General features: G+C 52.3%; 1 protein-coding gene across 1 annotated transcript in view; it reads right to left on the bottom strand.

The window, feature by feature from the left end:
* GIMAP7 (GTPase, IMAP family member 7) overlaps nucleotides 1-15,445 on the bottom strand; it is a 69,071-nt gene extending 53,626 nt beyond the window's left edge. Inside the window, exon 1 of the mRNA XM_076006726.1 lies at nucleotides 15,428-15,445. The gene's annotated coding sequence lies outside the window, so the exon portion shown is untranslated. The remainder of the gene's footprint in view (nucleotides 1-15,427) is intronic.
* Nucleotides 15,446-16,508: the final 1,063 nt, after the last annotated feature.

The following is a 16,508-nucleotide window of genomic DNA, read 5'->3' as shown; positions in this document are numbered from 1 at the left end:
AGAGCATTTTGCAGGCTGGAGAAACAGCCCTGTCCCCTCTGCCCCTCCCGGACTGTCACAGAGCGTAGGAAGGAGAGGCACTGACTCTTGCAGAAATCGGAGGGGCCAGGAAGACACAAGCTGATGCAAGCCGAGAGGAATCTACCAGGACCAAGCACTGTGTTAGACACAGGGAGCACAAAACGCAGCGAGATTTTCAGGGCGCCTTGACAACACAGCTGATGGTGGGAAGGACCAAAGCCGTGGCTGTGAAATGGTGTGGCACCCAGGGACGCACCCGCGCTGCGGGGCGGAGGGGGTACGGAGGAGGAGCTGCAAACCCCACAAGGTGGAAAATCCACCAAGTGGAGAAATACATTTAGGAACGAATCCATGGGCTGGCGTCGTACGGTGGTATGGCAGCGAGGAGGGTGAGGTGTCCAGGGAGGGTGACGTTAACGGAGGCTCGAAGGGCAGGTGGAAGCTCGCCCGTCAGACGGGGGGTGACCTCTGTGCCTGTGAGAGCTGCTTTTCCACGCACACCCCCCCCCAAGACCAGGACAGCCTCTCGGGAACCTCTCGGCACCCGGCAGGGAGCGAGGGTGTCGGTGCCACCGTGCTGGGGGCGGACACGGAGGCCTTCGGAGAGTCCTCATGGTGCAGGACAGGAGGCGGCTGTTTGTGCCTCGTCCTGCTTGTTGCCAAGCGAGACGAAGTCCCCTTTCACGGCGACGATGGCGATTCTTCACTTCCCCAGCTGTCGGCAGAGGCCTAAAAGAGTCGAGTTGCTCCCGGGAGATTCTAGAGAAACACAGGCCAGCACTGGAGGCCTAGACACCAGCGTAGACCGATGGCGGTAGCCAAACAGGTTTTTGGAGACTAAAACTGTGAGTCGGGGGCAGGTAAAAGCTGGTGAGAGACCTGGTTTTGAAAAGAAGAAAACTACCAAGACAGAAGGGCCACTCTGCGGAGAGGGGAGGTAACTCCTGGGAAATCCTACATCAGCTTCACGTCTTCCCAGAGCGTTCCCGATACCTTACTACCGGTTCTTCCTGGACTTCCCCCAAATTCCCCAGATTTTTTCACCTATAAAAAGTGAGCATTTGTAGGATGACTTGACCCCCACTCCACATTATTCCTCTGGGATATCGGAGACTCATTTATTTCCATACCTTCAGAACACCATTGCACAAAACAAGCTCCCTGAAGGCAAGGGCTATGTCGGTCCTGCCCGTGACTACGCCCAGCACCCGCAACAGGGCCTGGCACATGCGGGACAGGGACACGTGGATAAGTGAGTGCGTGAGTGGGTGGCGGGGAAAGGCGGGCACACACTCCTTTGTTCCAGGTTTCTTTGGCACATCCCAGGAACCACGCGTTCCCTGTGGAGCCTTCTTAGACTGTGTCACTGGGAGGAGTCTAAGGACCAACAGAAACTCCATCTGCCTGACGGCTCTGCCTAGAAACACAGGGAATAGGTGTCAAACAAGGACGGCCAAGACCCGCTGAAAAGTATGTTAAGGGGACGGGTGTGCTCAGCGACCTGGGCTCCCCGATTTGGGGGCTCGAGTGCAGGCTATGGCCACGGCCATGACAGCTGTGACCTCCTCTCCACAAAGTCTCTGCCCCCAGAGCCACCGCCTGGCAGGAGGGGCATGAAACAGAACACCCCCAAGGGTGAAGGAAGAGACTGCCCTGGCCAGCCCAGCAAGACGGCTGGTGCCCTGAGAACTGCCCCTTTTTGGTATTTAAAGAGTGTGTGCATCTCCTCTACAACCCAACCTGGACCCCTGCCCCAGTGGCCCGAGATCTCGGTTGTCCCAAGGTTCTACCCCAAAGGAAGGAAGTGCAGAGGGCGGTCAGAGAGCTTGGCCTGGCCAGCGAAGGGACGAAAGCCCCACTGTCATTGGCTGGTGGCTTTCCCATAGGGAGGAGGGAACAGAGAACAGGGTCTGGGGACGGAGGTCTGGGGAGGCCCCCACTCTCGTGGGTCACTATGGGCTTGCCCATTCTCCCAACGGCTAGAAATAGTCCCACCCCACCCCCGTGGGGATGGCAGGGACGATCCTCTTACCTTCCCGGGAAGCGCAGCTCTTTCTCTCATCCTGTCTCTGGACATCCAGACTCTGCCGACCCCGCTTGGCACGGCAACCCTGACCCTTGACCACAGCATCCCTACCCTGTTTCCGGAAAAATCAGAAGGACAGTGGCCTGCTGTTATGCTCACAGCTGTGCCATGGGCTCTTCTGTCCACTGTGGACAGAAGGCACCCGGGGTCTTGGCGCTGAGGGGGTTAAACTCAGGGACGAGGTCCTTGAACTCTGGCTCTAGTCTACACGCACCTGCCCGCTTTGCCAGAGTAATGTTAGGGCTCCTAATAGCTCATTCAGCCGTAAAGTTGTTGTTCCTTTTGTGAACAAGCCCACATCTCACGTTAGAAGTCTCCCACTCTGCCAGGCCTTCCCGGGGCCCCATCGTGGGGGAGGTTTAAGGAGCCTGATGTAGCTTGTCCGCTGTAAACCCCTCCCAGCAGCACAGGAGCCCTGACAGCAACGCTCAGCAGCCGTGATTCTTGGAAGATTCCCACTCCCCTCTCTTGCCCAGCATTCTCCTACTTCCTCCCCCTTCCCACCAGCCCCGATTTGGAGCAGGCATGCTGCCGCTGCTGAGAAGCCCTCTGGGGCTGAGCAACGGCCACTCTGCACCCTAGTGGGCATCCAGGGAGTGAACAGGACTGGGGGGCAGGGGTGATGGATCATGGGACTGGAAGAGCTGAAGGTCTAAATCCCAGAGGTGTCTTCCCTCCTGAGGGCGAGCCCAGCAAAGAGGCGGGGTGGAGGTGGCGCTCAGGGAGCAATGGCAGCAGGTGCAGCCCCCACCCCGCCCCCACACTCAGGCCTGGCCAGGAGCCCCAACTGCTCAGGGCTTAGGGCCCCTCTTCTGATGTGGACTGCTCACCGGTCCTGAGCTGGCTGCCAGACGCTGGAGACGCCCCAGCCACAGGAAAGTCCCCAATCTCTGCCTCTGCCTTTCCTGGGGGCCCTGGCACTAGGCCAGCCTCCAGGAGCTCCAGGCCCAGGCAGGCCCCCCCACAGCTGCACTCGGGGACCCTGGGAGCCATGCTCTCCCACAGGGGCGCGGCTTCCTGGGCTCCAGCCGGACACCCACGCCTGTCCCCCGCACGGCCTTCCCACCGCTGTGCTGGGCCCTGACATCTCACCGTGGCAGCCGGGCTCCCCGGGGGCTTGTTCTGCACACAGGGTAAGGGATGTCTGGGTCTCCTTGTCCGCTTCCTGAGCTTACCATCTCTCCTCATAGGCCTTTTGGTCAGCCTGGGTCCCTGGTCCTTTAGCAGGAAACAACTCCTCAAGTGAGGCTGGAGCGTGACAGTGTCGGGGCTCCTCACACAGGGGGGTTCCCAGGAGCCACCAGGTGGAGGCCAGAGACCCAGGCCAGCAAGTGTGGACTGCAGGGAGCTGCACCTGTGCTCAGGAGGCCTTGGAGGCCAGGTACGGCTCTCGTCCAGCCTGCAGCCCTGGCCTCGCCTCCGCAGGTCCTCAGGCATCTGGCCCCTAACCCCATAGACTGGGGGCTCTTCAGTCAGCACTTGGGACAGATGAAACTGTCACCCATAGTCCTTGTTCATGTAGGGCAATTAATTGCCTTTCTGCCTTTCATGCAAGAGGGTTCCCTAATCTCGAAAGGCGCATCAGGGCCGAGAGCTCAGAGATAAGGCACCATCGCACCTGAACCTGAATCCCAGCTCTGTCACTCACTACGTGTGGGAACTGAGCAAGCCCCTGACGCATTCTGCATGGCAGTTCTCTTATCTGCAGGATGGAGGTACAATTCCCAGCTATCGAGTGACCGAGGTGCTAGAGGACCCAAAGTCTGCAAAGCGCTAACCCATTGCCTGGCTCAGGGAGAGTGCTGGGCCAGGGTCTTCGATGTGGCCATGGGTCCTGCAGCATCAGCCTCTGTGGCAGGTGCAGTGCGCAGGGCACAGGGCCCCTGGGTGGGACCAGCGACTCTGGGGCAGACTAAGGGCAGTTGCTTTTCTGCCCTCAACGGCATGTTGGGCTGAGCCCCGTGGCGTGACAGTGGGGATCTGCAGGAAGAGACCTAAGAGAGGAGAGTCCCCCAAACCTGGGGACCATGAGACCCAGGAGCGCCTTCCCTGGCAAAGCCCTCGGCCCCGGCCTTGGAGACAAAGGCCTGTTCTTTAGCTCATTCCTCAGGCTCCCTCTACTCTGGGAGCTTGACCAGGGTCCCCAAGAGCCCAGGAAGCAGCTTCCTCTCTGACTTTGAATTCCATAGTCACTCACCCCCACCCAAACAGGAAATCCCGGCCCTTCTCGGCTGGGGCTCCTTCAGGGGCTCCCCTTACTTTACGATGGCCCTCGCATCTACTCTGGTGCAGGAGGTCTTGTTACTGTTGTTATCGTAGTGACTGTCCCGGGTGTCTTCTCCTGAACGTAAGTTCTAGAAGAACCAGAGAAGGGCAGAGGTCATGAGAGGCTGAGGAACACCCTGGGGCAGCTACCAGCCTGGGCGCCCAGGAGCCAGCGAGTGCGGGTGGAGCCCAGGCCGCTCCCCAGTGGGCACGCTCCCAGCCTCTGCCTGGGGCCCACGTGCCCTTGAAGCACAGGCACCCTCTGCTCTCTTCCTGCCCACCTCCTGTGGCGGTTTCCCACCACCTCCCACCACGGCACACCTGCCCCCAGCACTGCCCAACACCCAGCTCCTGCAACACCCGCAGATCAGCTGGTGGCGACTACAGCAGGAACCACTGCCCTGAGGGTCCAGAGCTCAGCGAGCTCAAGCCACGAGAGCTTCTCCAGGTCGAGTTTCTGTCACTCGTGAGAAGATGGTGAGATTCCAGGGCAGAGACTGGTCACCCACTGATCCTGCGATTCCGTCTGCACCCTTGATGACAACACACTCCGGCTGGCAAAATGTCCCGGCCCCCCAGGCCTGCCCAGCCCCACCTGGCCCCTCGCTGTGAATGCGCCTCCCCGGCTGGAGGTTCAGGCTGGGCAGGGAGGGTCCCGGAGCCGCTGCCCAAACTAACCAACACCCTTCCACGGCTTCCCCTGCGCGCTCTGCTCTGGGAATATCCGAGCCGAGGAGGGCAAAGCTGTCACAGCAGCCGAAACAGCGGTGGGGGGTGTCGTCAGTGGAGTTCGGAATCTGGAGGGGAAGACGGCTCAGGGTCCCCAAGAGCCAAGCAGGGACCCAGGACTCGCTGCACAGGGCAAGTCCCGGATCAGGTCCCCAGGTCAGCAGGGAAGACTGAGGCCTGCATCAGGTCCCTCCTTTGGGGGTGCCCCAGCTATATCCCCAATCGTTCAACCCCAAAACCCTTCCATGCAGCCTGGGCCTGGGGCAGCTCCCCACAACCTCATACTGGCAACAGGCGTGGTGTGTCGGTGTCGGGGTGCAGAGAGACTGAGTGGCAGCCCAGCTTGACCCCCTCAAACGAAAACTGCCCACATTTCCAAAGGACGGGCTCTCCCCAGAAGCCCTTCCTGCTGTCATTTTCTCTCCCCTCTCTGGTTTGACCACAGAGACTGCCAACTGCTACGATGTGGCCTGTCAACCAAAACGGCTTCTGTTTTGTCTTCTTCTTGGCCTGCAGACAAGAAGGAAGATGTTAGAAACCACCGAGGAAGCAATTCGGCATCACTCAGGGCCACTCGTACGCCTCCTCGCTTGGGTTCATCCTAGCGTGACAGTCATCTGCGTGGCTAGAATGCTACGCTGCGGTTCCGACCCACAGACATGGCCTTCGTGACTCCGTGCCCTTTGCCTGGCGGCGGGGTGGAGCGGGAGGAAGACACAGCCTGACCTGGTTTCCAGCACACACGCCCCGGGGCGGAGGGCGGAGGAGGGCATCGAGAACAGCCACGGCCAGAAGGAAGGGAGGAGGATTCCCTCAGCCCAAAGGAGACTTCCTTCCCGCCACCCTGCATGACTGGCAGAAGGGGAAGGGACAGAGGCCGGTTAGCCCCCAGAGGAGGGGCCTGCACCCAGAACCCAGCGAGTGCGGGTGGAGCATAGCAGCATAGCAAGGAGATGGGGAGACCCCGAGAGAAACAGCTACCCAGGGTGCCCAGGCGGGTGGCACAGCAGCCTCAGAACAGATCCCCCGCCCGAGCTCTGTGGAAGCTGCAGAGAAAGGCTAAACCCAAAAGCCAGGCGGGCCAGGACAAGGGACGGGAGCGGCCTCTGGTGCAGCCCTCCGGGACCGGGCAGCAAGCAGTTAAGGGTGTCTTGTTTCTTACCACCCGGCAGCAGGAGGGCTTGCAGACAGAAATGCAATTGAGCTACAGAAAACAAATGTATATGTCCTACAGATCTAATTAATTTAGTATAAACTAAAATGCTTACCCACTGCCACCTGACATTAGATTCTTATCCAAGGCCAAAGCAAATGTATGCAGTTTTCTTTTTTTTAAGAATTGCTTGTTGGCCAGGCACGGTGGCTCATGCCTGTAATCCCAGCATTCTGGGAGGCTGAGGCAGGTGGATGGCTCGAGGTCATGAGTTCGAAACCAGCCTGAGCAAGTGCGAGACCCCGTCTCTACTAAAAATAGAAAGAAATTAATTGGCCAACTAAAAATATATAGAAAAAATTAGCCAGGCATGGTGGCACATGCCTGTATTCCCGGCTACTTGGGAGGCTGAGGCAGCAGGATTGCTTGAGCCCAGGAGTTTGAGATTGCTGTGAGCTAGGCTGATGCCATGGCACTCTAGCCTAGACAACAAAGTGAGGCTCTGTCTCAAAAAAAAAGAATTGCTTGTCAAACTAATTTCGACTATTTTCTTCTCCTTTGAGGACAATGGGGGAGCCAGGGTGTCAGCAGCCACAGCAAGCCTCCGACCTCCACCCCGCATTGTCATGGGGTATTTGGGGGTCCAGGATTGAAGCCTCAGGTACAGCCTGTGGGTGGCACCCACCCCGCTCTGTGTCTTCTTGGACTTGGGGTTCGGTAGCTCTCAGTGGGGTATCTTTACCAAAGCTCAACAATGAGGCTTCATTCCAGACACCAGAAAGGCCAAGACAGAACCCAGCCCGGCCCATCATGGGGCACTCCGCTGGGCCTGGGGCACAAAGCATGTGACACTTAGAGAGCTCTGCAACTAACCCGCTGTAGCACGCAGGGTGAGAGCAGCTTTTCTCAGCCACCCCTGCCCAGTAGGCACCACGTGGAGGGAAGCTGCATCTTCCTGTTTTCCAGAGAACACCTAGTGCTGGGCAAACCAGGAGGGATCTGCCCTAGGCGGGCGCCCCCGGAGACAGACACACATTGCAAAGTGCCCCAGCCCTTCAGCACTGCTGTTAGTGACATCAGACTCCAGCTCCGCAGCAGCAGCAGCAGGCTGTTGTGCTAATGCTAATTGTGACCCAAAGTGTTTCTGAGTCACTGCATGCTCCACAAATAACACGCAGGTTATGTACTGCCCCGGCGCTATGGGCCTGAAATCCTGCCCGATTCTGCTCCTAAACCCGTGCCCACCGTCCTCTTGCTCTGAGAAACGCCGTTTCCCTGGCCCCGGCCCCAGCCTTGGGCGTGCCCACCGGGTGGCCTGCACCCCGAGGCTGCCTTCTTCCTTTCCTCCCAAGTGTCAAAGCATCCCTGAGGTTACGCCTCTGTGGAGGGGACGCCAGCAGACAGGAACCCTCCGGGGCACGCGAGGAGAGACCACTGCGGCAACGGGGCATCTGCGTAACTGTGACGTCCACCATGCAGCCGCCCAGACAAGGACGACACAGAGCAGACCAGGAAACCCAGCGTGAAGGAAACACGGTGAGAGCCAGCCTAGGCCAAGAGCCGGAGGGACCGCAGGGATCCCTCGATCGTAGCACCTCAGAGGCCGGTGCTCCTGCCCCGAGAGCTGGGCGCCACAGCCAGGGGCCAGCACCCTCAGCCAAAGCGCAGCGCGCCTTCCCGCGCTGTGGATAAACAGGTGCAGGGGATGGGGAAATTCAACACTCACAAGAACTCTTCCGCTAAAGCTAGAATGTCCCCAGAGCCTGGCGTGCACAAGCCTCTCAGCGCTTAACCTTCTGAGCCAAACACGGAGCCTCCTTTGACCCTTTCTGAGAAGCAGACGATAAAGTTAGCCGCAAGGTGTGACACCCAGGTCCCCGGACTCCCGGCCCAGGCCATTTTCCGCCACACCCCGTACTGCATTTGATCGCGGCGTTCCAGAACGGAGGTGAAGATGCTCTTGTCAAAGGAGCCAGGTGACCCCACCCACCACCAGCCTCCACCTCGCACTTTTCGGAGGATGCTGAAAGGCAGACTTGAAAACACTCCACAGAACCCTGGGACAGTGCCGGCAGCTGGGACATTTATGTGCGTCGCTAAATGGAACAATCTGCTTTTTTAAAAAGTTAATGCGTTTTTTTTAAATATACACCTGGATAGAGAATGATTTAACATCTTCTGACAGACTACACACCAGTGTGTTCACACAAGGGTATGGAACTATGGGGATTCCGCCTTTGTTTTTTTTTGCTTCGATGCATAAATCGCAGTGCTTTTGTAATAAGGAAAAAAAGCAATAGGATGTGAGATGAAGACAAAGAGGTGTTAATTCGGACCAAATTTGGAGGGAGAAGGAAAGGGAATTAGTGTATGCACCAGTTCCCTACCACCAAAATGGTGGTGTGTAGCAACCGCAAAAATTGATACATGGCATATAATGCATCAATAAACATATAACAATAAACGTTTATTTCTTGTACATCTGCGAGTTCTCTGGCTTCACCTGTTGACCTGTAGGTCGGCTGGAGCGGCTCTGCCCCACGTGTGTTCATTCCGGGTCCCGGGTGGAAGGGACAGGTACCACCCAGGGAAGCTCCCGTGGCAAGGCAGAAGCTCTCGGGGTCTCGCAAGGGGCAGGCCCAGGGTTGGGGCCTCTCCCTCTGCCCCATCCCATCGGGCAAAGCACGTCACAAGGCCAAACCCAAAGCCAGGGGACAGGGGAGTGTGATCTGCCCAAGATGAGGTGCAGGCCGAGGTGTGAACACAGGGAGAGCGAGGACTGAGGTCAATCCTCCAACCTCTCACAGTTTGGGGGCAAGGTCGGGTGACAAGCAGTGAGGGGCACCCAGGGAGCGTGTGGGGCCCGCTATCCCCGCCCATGCCCCAAGGGACTCCATTCTCCGACAACTTTTACAAACTGTAGCTCTTACGGGAGGGCCCAGCGCACAGGATGGAGGGTGGTGGACGGTGCAGAGCGCATGACCGCGTGACGGCAGGGGTGGCCCCTGCAGCCCGGTGACAGCCAAGGCAGGCAAAGGAGGGGCCAAGAGTGCTCAGGACGCCGGAGACACGAGGGGAATGTGCAACCACTAGAGAAAAGGCCATTCCTGCTTCTGATTCCATCCCCAGCATACACGACCACCTCATGTCCCTCTTTCCACGGGACACGACCACCAGCGTGAGGGGTTTTGTTCTGCCTTAGAAAGAGGGACATCTGGAGCTGGGTGGGGCACACCTAGGTCTGTGCAAAGACTCCCCAGGAGGGCAGTCCTATGTGTCCCTCCCTTTAACAGGTGGGGCCACACCACTGTCCCCTGCCACAGGAGAAGTTCCAGGAGGGCTGGACAAGTTGTCGGGAGCCGGCATGGGGCCTTGCCCGGGAGATCCGAGGGCAGGATCTTTCAGGGCCTTCCAACCTTGGTGCCATCTTCACTGACCAGGAGGCAGTACACAGTAAGTGCTCAATAAATGTTGAAAAAAAAACACAACACTTACAGGTGTGCAGGAGTGCTTCTTACTTTTCCAAGACTTGCAGTTTTTTTAACTCAACACAAATTCATTGTCTTCTAGTTCTGGAGGCTGGGAAGCCCAAGATCAAGATGCCAGCAGATTTGGTGTCTGGTGAGGGCTGCTCTCTGCTTCCAGGATGGCACCAGTCTTGTTGCATCCTCACATGGTGCAAACGATGGGAGGGCAAAAGGGTGCTAGCTAGCTAGTTCCTGCCTGCCCTTTTTTAAGGTTGCTAATCCCATTCATGAGGGTTCAACCCTCCTGACTTAAACATTTCCTAAAGTCCCTGCCTCTTAATATTGTTGCATTGGGGATCTAATTTCAACATGAATCTTGGAGAGGACACACACGTTCCAGCCATAGCAGATGGTAAATTTTATGTTATATGTATTTTGCCACAATGTTTTAAAAAGAAAGAAAGAAAAGTATAATCAACCCCCTGTTACCTCTCACCCAACTTCAGAAGTATCAACACGTGGTCAATCTTGTTTCATCTCTACCCCTCCCCCAACCCCTTTCCAAAAAAAAAAAAAAAAAAAAAAAGATCCAGAGTGTCCCAATCCTGCCTGAAAACTACAACCTGTCTCAACTGGAAGTTGATGCTAATCCTTCATTTTTTGATGAAATTTCTAGTCATTTCCAGTGTTCCTCAGAATTTCTCTAAATTCAGGCAAACACAGAAATTACTTTTTAAAATGCCAAACAGCAGTCATTTCGCTTTAATTTAGGGAATTTTGTTACAGCTGGGCATCACCATCTGAAATCCCAGCATGGCATTCCCCGCCCGCACCCCAAGACTGCATTCCAGAGCAGCTACAGCACCCCAACCAAGGGACCGGATGATTACGGATAATAATCGCTTTAAAGAGTTGGAATGCTCAAGAATTATTTCTATCATTTTTTTTTTTAAAAACGTTTACTTCAAAAAACAACAATAAAAATCCTCAGGGCATTGCCATGTACAAGTGTCAAAGTTGGCTCATGTCAAGCCATGGAAAGACAGGGAGGAAACTTCAATGCATGCTACTAAGTGAAAGAAGCCAATCTGAAAGGCTACACACCATGATTCCAACTGCAGGACATGCTGGAAAAGGCAAAACCATGAAGATGGTAAAAAGATCAGTGGCTGCAGGAGACGGGGAGGGGGAGGGCGGAACAGGCAGAGCACACAGGATTTCTATGGCAGTGAAACTACTCTGCATGGTGGATGTGTGTCATCATGCATTTGTCCAAACTCACGGAACGTGCAACAGCAAGAGCGAGCCCTAACGTAAACCGTGGGCTCTGGGTGATGATGATATGTCGGTGCGGGTTCACCAGCTGTAACACAGGCGCCGCTCTGACAGTGGGGGGCGGGGGGGGCGTGCCTACGCAGGGGTGGGGGTATAGAACTCTCGGAACTTTCTGCTCAATTTTGCTGTGAATCTAAAGCTGCTCTAAACAATGAAGTCCATTTTTTTTAAGTTGGTTTTTACTCAACTATTTGATGGACAGCAGACAGGGCTTGTATACAATTCTATTCATTCAGCAGCACTTGCAAAACTTTTCATATTTTCTAGTGAATGTAGAGAACTGGATTCATCCTTCCATCAATTCAACCACAAAAATTATTTGGATCAATTACCTAATTACTTTGCCTATCCCAATCATTTCTTTTTTCTTTTTCTTTTTTTTTTTTTTTTGAGACAGAATCTCACTCTGTTGCCCCAGCTAGAGTGCCGTGGCATCAGTTGGAGCAACCTCAAACTCCTGGGCTCAAGCGATCCTGCTGCCTCAGCCTCCCGAGTAGCTGGGACTACAGGCATGCGCCACCATGCCCGGCTCATAATTTCTATATATTTTTAGTTGGCCAATTAATTTCTTTCTATTTTTAGTAGAGACGGGGTCTCACTCTCGCTCAGGCTGGTTTTGAACTCCTGACCTTGAGTGATCCCCCCGTCTCGGCCTCCCAGAGGGCTAGGATTACAGGTGTGAGCCATCACGCCCGGGCAATGCCTCTCCCTATAATGAAGGAACTATTTTGAAATCACCCCATATATAAATTAAACAAGGGGGCCCCTCAGCCCCTCTCCCTCCTCAGCCATCATGATCTTTTGGGCCAAAGGAAATAGCCCAAAACGGAAACTTCAGATCCACCAAAAAACATTTCCTTTCCTACCCACAACACATTAGCTTTTCTAGGCATATCAGGAGAGGAATTTTCAAAAGGCAAAAAAGATCACATGCAGGCCGGGCGCGGTGGCTCATGCCTGTAATCCTAGCACTCTGGGAGGCAGAGGCGGGTGGATTGCTCGAGGTCAGGAGTTCGAAACCAGCCTGAGCAAGAGCGAGACCCCATCTCTACTATAAATAGAAATAAATTAATTGGCCAACTAATATATATAGAAAAAAAGTAGCCCCAGCTACTCGGGAGGCTGAGGCAGTAGGATCACTTGAGCCCAGGAGTTAGAGGTTGCTGTGAGCTAGGCTGACGCCATGGCACTCACTCTATCCTGGGCAACAAAGTGACACTGTCTCAAAAAAAAAAAAATTACCAACACGTAGTCCGTGTTGTTTCACCTCTGTCCCTGCCCTCACCCAGACCCCAGATCATTTTGAAGCAGATCTGGAGGGCATTTTATTCAGTACCTATCCCTGAAGGATAAAAGTCCTTCTATTAACATAAGCACAACAACAGAGCTAAGAAAAATGAATGATTCTGTAATATCAAATATCCCACTGGTGTTCAGATCTCCCCAGGGAACAGTTACATGGTAAACGTTTGGTGACAAACGTTTACCATGGGTGACGTTGCGGGTGACAGCAGCCCACAACTTCAGCTGCCTATCACCAGTTTTCCCACTGTCGTCACTTGCTGCCTTCTCTGTCCTCCGAGGTCTGCTGAGACAGCCAGTGGGGCTGGTGCGTCACCCACCTTCACTGCCTTTTAAATGTGTTGGGTCTTTATGAGCAAACCTGCCGCCTTTCTGGGTGCCTAATTCTCTTTGGGAAGTTACTCTCTGTTTCCTTCTTATTTCTTCTTGAAACCAGAAAGGGAAATGAATTTCTAATTGCACTGCCTTCCATTTACTCGTCTCCTCTAGACCAGCTGTCAACTTCCATTTCATCTCTGACGGCACAATTCATTTTTCTGACTCACTTCTTTAGGGAACCCCGAAAAGCTCATGGTTCTAGCCATTAATTCATTTGGCGAGTATTAACTGGACACGCACGTGGTCCCTGCCTGGGTTCTACATTCTAACATCCACGTGGCCATGCGGGCACTAGAGAAAAATCAGCCCTGTCTTCCCGAGGGTCCGACTCACTCAACATTCCCTCTCAAAATGCACACTAGAGGGCGCTGCTCTCCCATTGGCATCTGCTAACAGAAATGGCCGTGTAAGTTCAGTACCTCAGATAATAGTCAACTTGTTTAGGTTCTCCATACCTGTCCACATGAATCTCACAATTCTTTAAAATTACACTTTAAGGGGAAGGGGAGGAATGGGCATTTATTGAAACCTTAAAATCTGTACCCCTATAATATGCCGAAATAAAAAAATAATAAAATAAAAATAAATAAAATTACACTTTAAAAACAAAATCAATTCCATTTATTGGATGCATAGACAAAGAAGGAAAGACAAAACTGGCATAATTGTCTCATAAAGGTCCATTTTTCATTAGACACCATAGGCACAGGGCCTAGGGCTTATGGATTTGGTACAATTATGAAAACGTTGAAGGCTGTTTTCTCTCTAAAATAACAAAACAAAACTGTAAGATCAAAATCAATAAATTTTCAATGAGATGTCTACAAAATGCAACCTATCAACTTTGCTGTTACATATAGTCTCAGGAATATTTCACTATATTTGAAAAATGGGCCGGGCGCGGTGGCTCACGCCTGTAATCCTAGCACTCTGGGAGGCCAAGGCGGGTGGATTGCTCAAGGTCAGGAGTTCGAAACCAGCCTGAGCAAGAGCAAGACCCCCGGTCTCTACTGAAAATAGAAATTAATTGGCCAACTAAAAATATATAGAAAAAATGAGCTGGGCATGGTGGCGCATGCCTGTGGTACCAGCTACTTGGGAGACTGAGGCAGGAGGATCGTTTGTGCCCCTGAGTTTGAGGTTGCTGTGAGCTAGGCTGACACCACGGCACTCTAACCCAGGCAACAAAGTGAGACTCTGTCTCAAAAACAAACAAAAAACAAAACAAAAAAAGAATATTTCATTATATTTGAAAAATGAATAGGTTTAATTTACTCATATTATAATATTTTCTGAATAATGGCCAATAATGGCCAAGGAAAGAGAGCAAATATTTCTTTAGCACCTAAAGTGTGCCCAGTGCTGCTCTAGGCAGTGGGTAGAGAGGGTCCCGCTGCCCTTGGCACTCACGTTTGAAGGCGGGAGATGTTGAACAAGCAAACACATAAACAGGCAGTGTTCACAACCAGTGCCAAGGCGGAAATGAAACTATGTGCCGGGAAAGAGAACAGAGGGGTGGTTATTTAGAGAGGGTGTTTAGACAAGGCCTCCTGAAAAGATAACAGCTGTGCTAATATCTAAGTGACTAGAAAGACCTCTGGGAAGAGCTGGGAGCAGAATATTCCAGAATATTCCATGCAGAGGGAACAAGGCAAAGGTGCCACCCATGACAGAATGTGAGTTTTTAAAGGGTAAAGAAGAGCTGGAAAGATAGAGTGTGATGAGGAAGAGGAGAGATGAATTGAGGCAGCTGACAGAGGCCACGGGAAAGGAGGCTTGTTTGGGTTTTGTTTTGTTTTGTTTGTTTTGAGTTCTGGTTTTTCATTAAAGTGAATTGAATTTTAGCAACTGCTTTTCCTGCACCTACTGAGATAATCATATTTTTTTCTTCATTAATCTACTTAATAGGAACATTTCTTTAATTGAGTTTCTCAGGTTAAACCACCCTTTATGTTTGTGGGATAAAACCTGCTTGGTCACGTTATACTTTTAAACATATTTCTGTATTTAATTTGCTAATATTTTATTTTGGATTTTTATAATTATGTTCCTAAGTGAGACTGGCCTAAAATTTTCCTTCATTGTACCGCCCTTCTCTGGTTTTTGCTTTAAGGTTTTACTAATTTATCTCATTAAATGAGTTTGGGAGTTTTTCCCCACTAGCCGGAACTGTTTCTGTATGAAGGCTTATCTCTTCATTGAAGCTGATAAACCTCAGCAGTGAAACTATCTGGGCCTCCTATCTTAATTAATTTGGAGGAATGAGGTTATATTTTTGATTACTGATTCTAGTACTGCAATGCTTATAGGTATATTCAGATTGTTTTAAGTTTCTTTCAGTAATTTATATTTTTCTAGAAAATTATCCATTTTATATAAATGTAAAATTGTGATAAATTGTCCACAGTATTCTGTTATGATTTTTAAAAGTCGCTATTGTATCCATAGTTATAAACTCCTTCTCATTTCTAACATTGCTTATATTACACCTTCTTTTTTTTTAATTTGCAGGGGTTTGTCTGTCTTATTTGTCTTTTCAAAGAACCAGTTTCGGTTTTGAGTCTCATTAATATTATCTTGTTTTCTATTGCATTGTTTTTTATCTTTATGTCTCTATTAAAAGCAGCAAGAAATTAATCGACCAACTAAAAATATATAGAGAAAAAATTAGCCGGGCATGGTGGCGCATGCCTGTAGTCCCAGCTACTCGGGAGGCTGAGGCAGAAGGATCGCTTGAGCCCAGGCGTTTGAGGTTGCCATGAGCTAGGCTGACGACACGGCACTCACTCTAGCCTGGGCAACAAAGCGAGACTCTGTCTCAAAAACCAAAAAAACAAAATTAAAAGAATACAGTAGATCACGCCTGTAATCCTAGCACTCTGCGAGGCCGAGGCAGGAGGATTGCTCGAGGTCAGGAGTTCAAAACCAGCCTGAGCAAGAGCGAGACCCCGTCTCTACTATAAATGGAAAGAAATTAATTGGCCAACTAAAAATATATACAAAAAATTAGCCGGGCATGGTGGCGCATGCCTGTAGTCCCAGCTACTCGGGAGGCTGAGGCAGGAGGACCGCTTGAGCCCAGGAGATTGAGGTTGCTGTGAGCTAGGCTGACGCCACAGCACTCACTCTAGCCTGGGCAACAAACTGAGACCCTGTCTCAAAAAAAAAAAAAAAAAAAGAATACAGTAGAAAAGAGCGAGGGCAGGGGCTCTGAGGAGGAGAAACCACAGCGCGGCGGACACATGGGCCAGGAAGCCCGAACTGCCGGTCAGTGTACGCCCCACTGAGAACTGGGGCTCTGCATGCGCTGGAAAACCAGTTCTCGGGATTTGTGCCCCAGGCCGCAGTCACTCTGCCTAGAGCCACAGGACCAGCACATGTGCCCCAGCCCAGGAGGCAAACCTGCCCAGGGAGTCTGTGTGCCAGACAGGGGGCGCAGAGAGTGGAGCTCGGAGGAGGCTGCAGGACAAAGGTAAATAACACCTGTCCTCACCCACCGCCAGGCGCCTAGCCGAGACCCTACAACAAAAGACAGATCAGCAAGAGAAAAGCACACAAATATATTTAATATACATTTTAGGCGACACAGGAGCCTTCAGAAATGAAGACCCAAAGACATTGGGGAAACTGTGTTTTTATGGACAGTCGTGCAAAAGTGAGATTAGAGGACAAAAGAGCGTGATCAATCACTGATAAACCGGGGTGAACTTAGCAAAGCCTGTTTGTTCCGATCTTTTTGGAGTCTCTGTGTGACATTCCTTTCGCCCAGGTA

Source organism: Microcebus murinus, chromosome 9 (assembly GCF_040939455.1).
Source record: "Microcebus murinus isolate Inina chromosome 9, M.murinus_Inina_mat1.0, whole genome shotgun sequence".
NCBI classification, from domain to species: Eukaryota; Metazoa; Chordata; class Mammalia; order Primates; family Cheirogaleidae; genus Microcebus; species Microcebus murinus.
The sequence above is the reverse complement of the archived record's forward strand: the minus strand, read 5'-3'. Positions and strand labels throughout refer to the sequence as shown.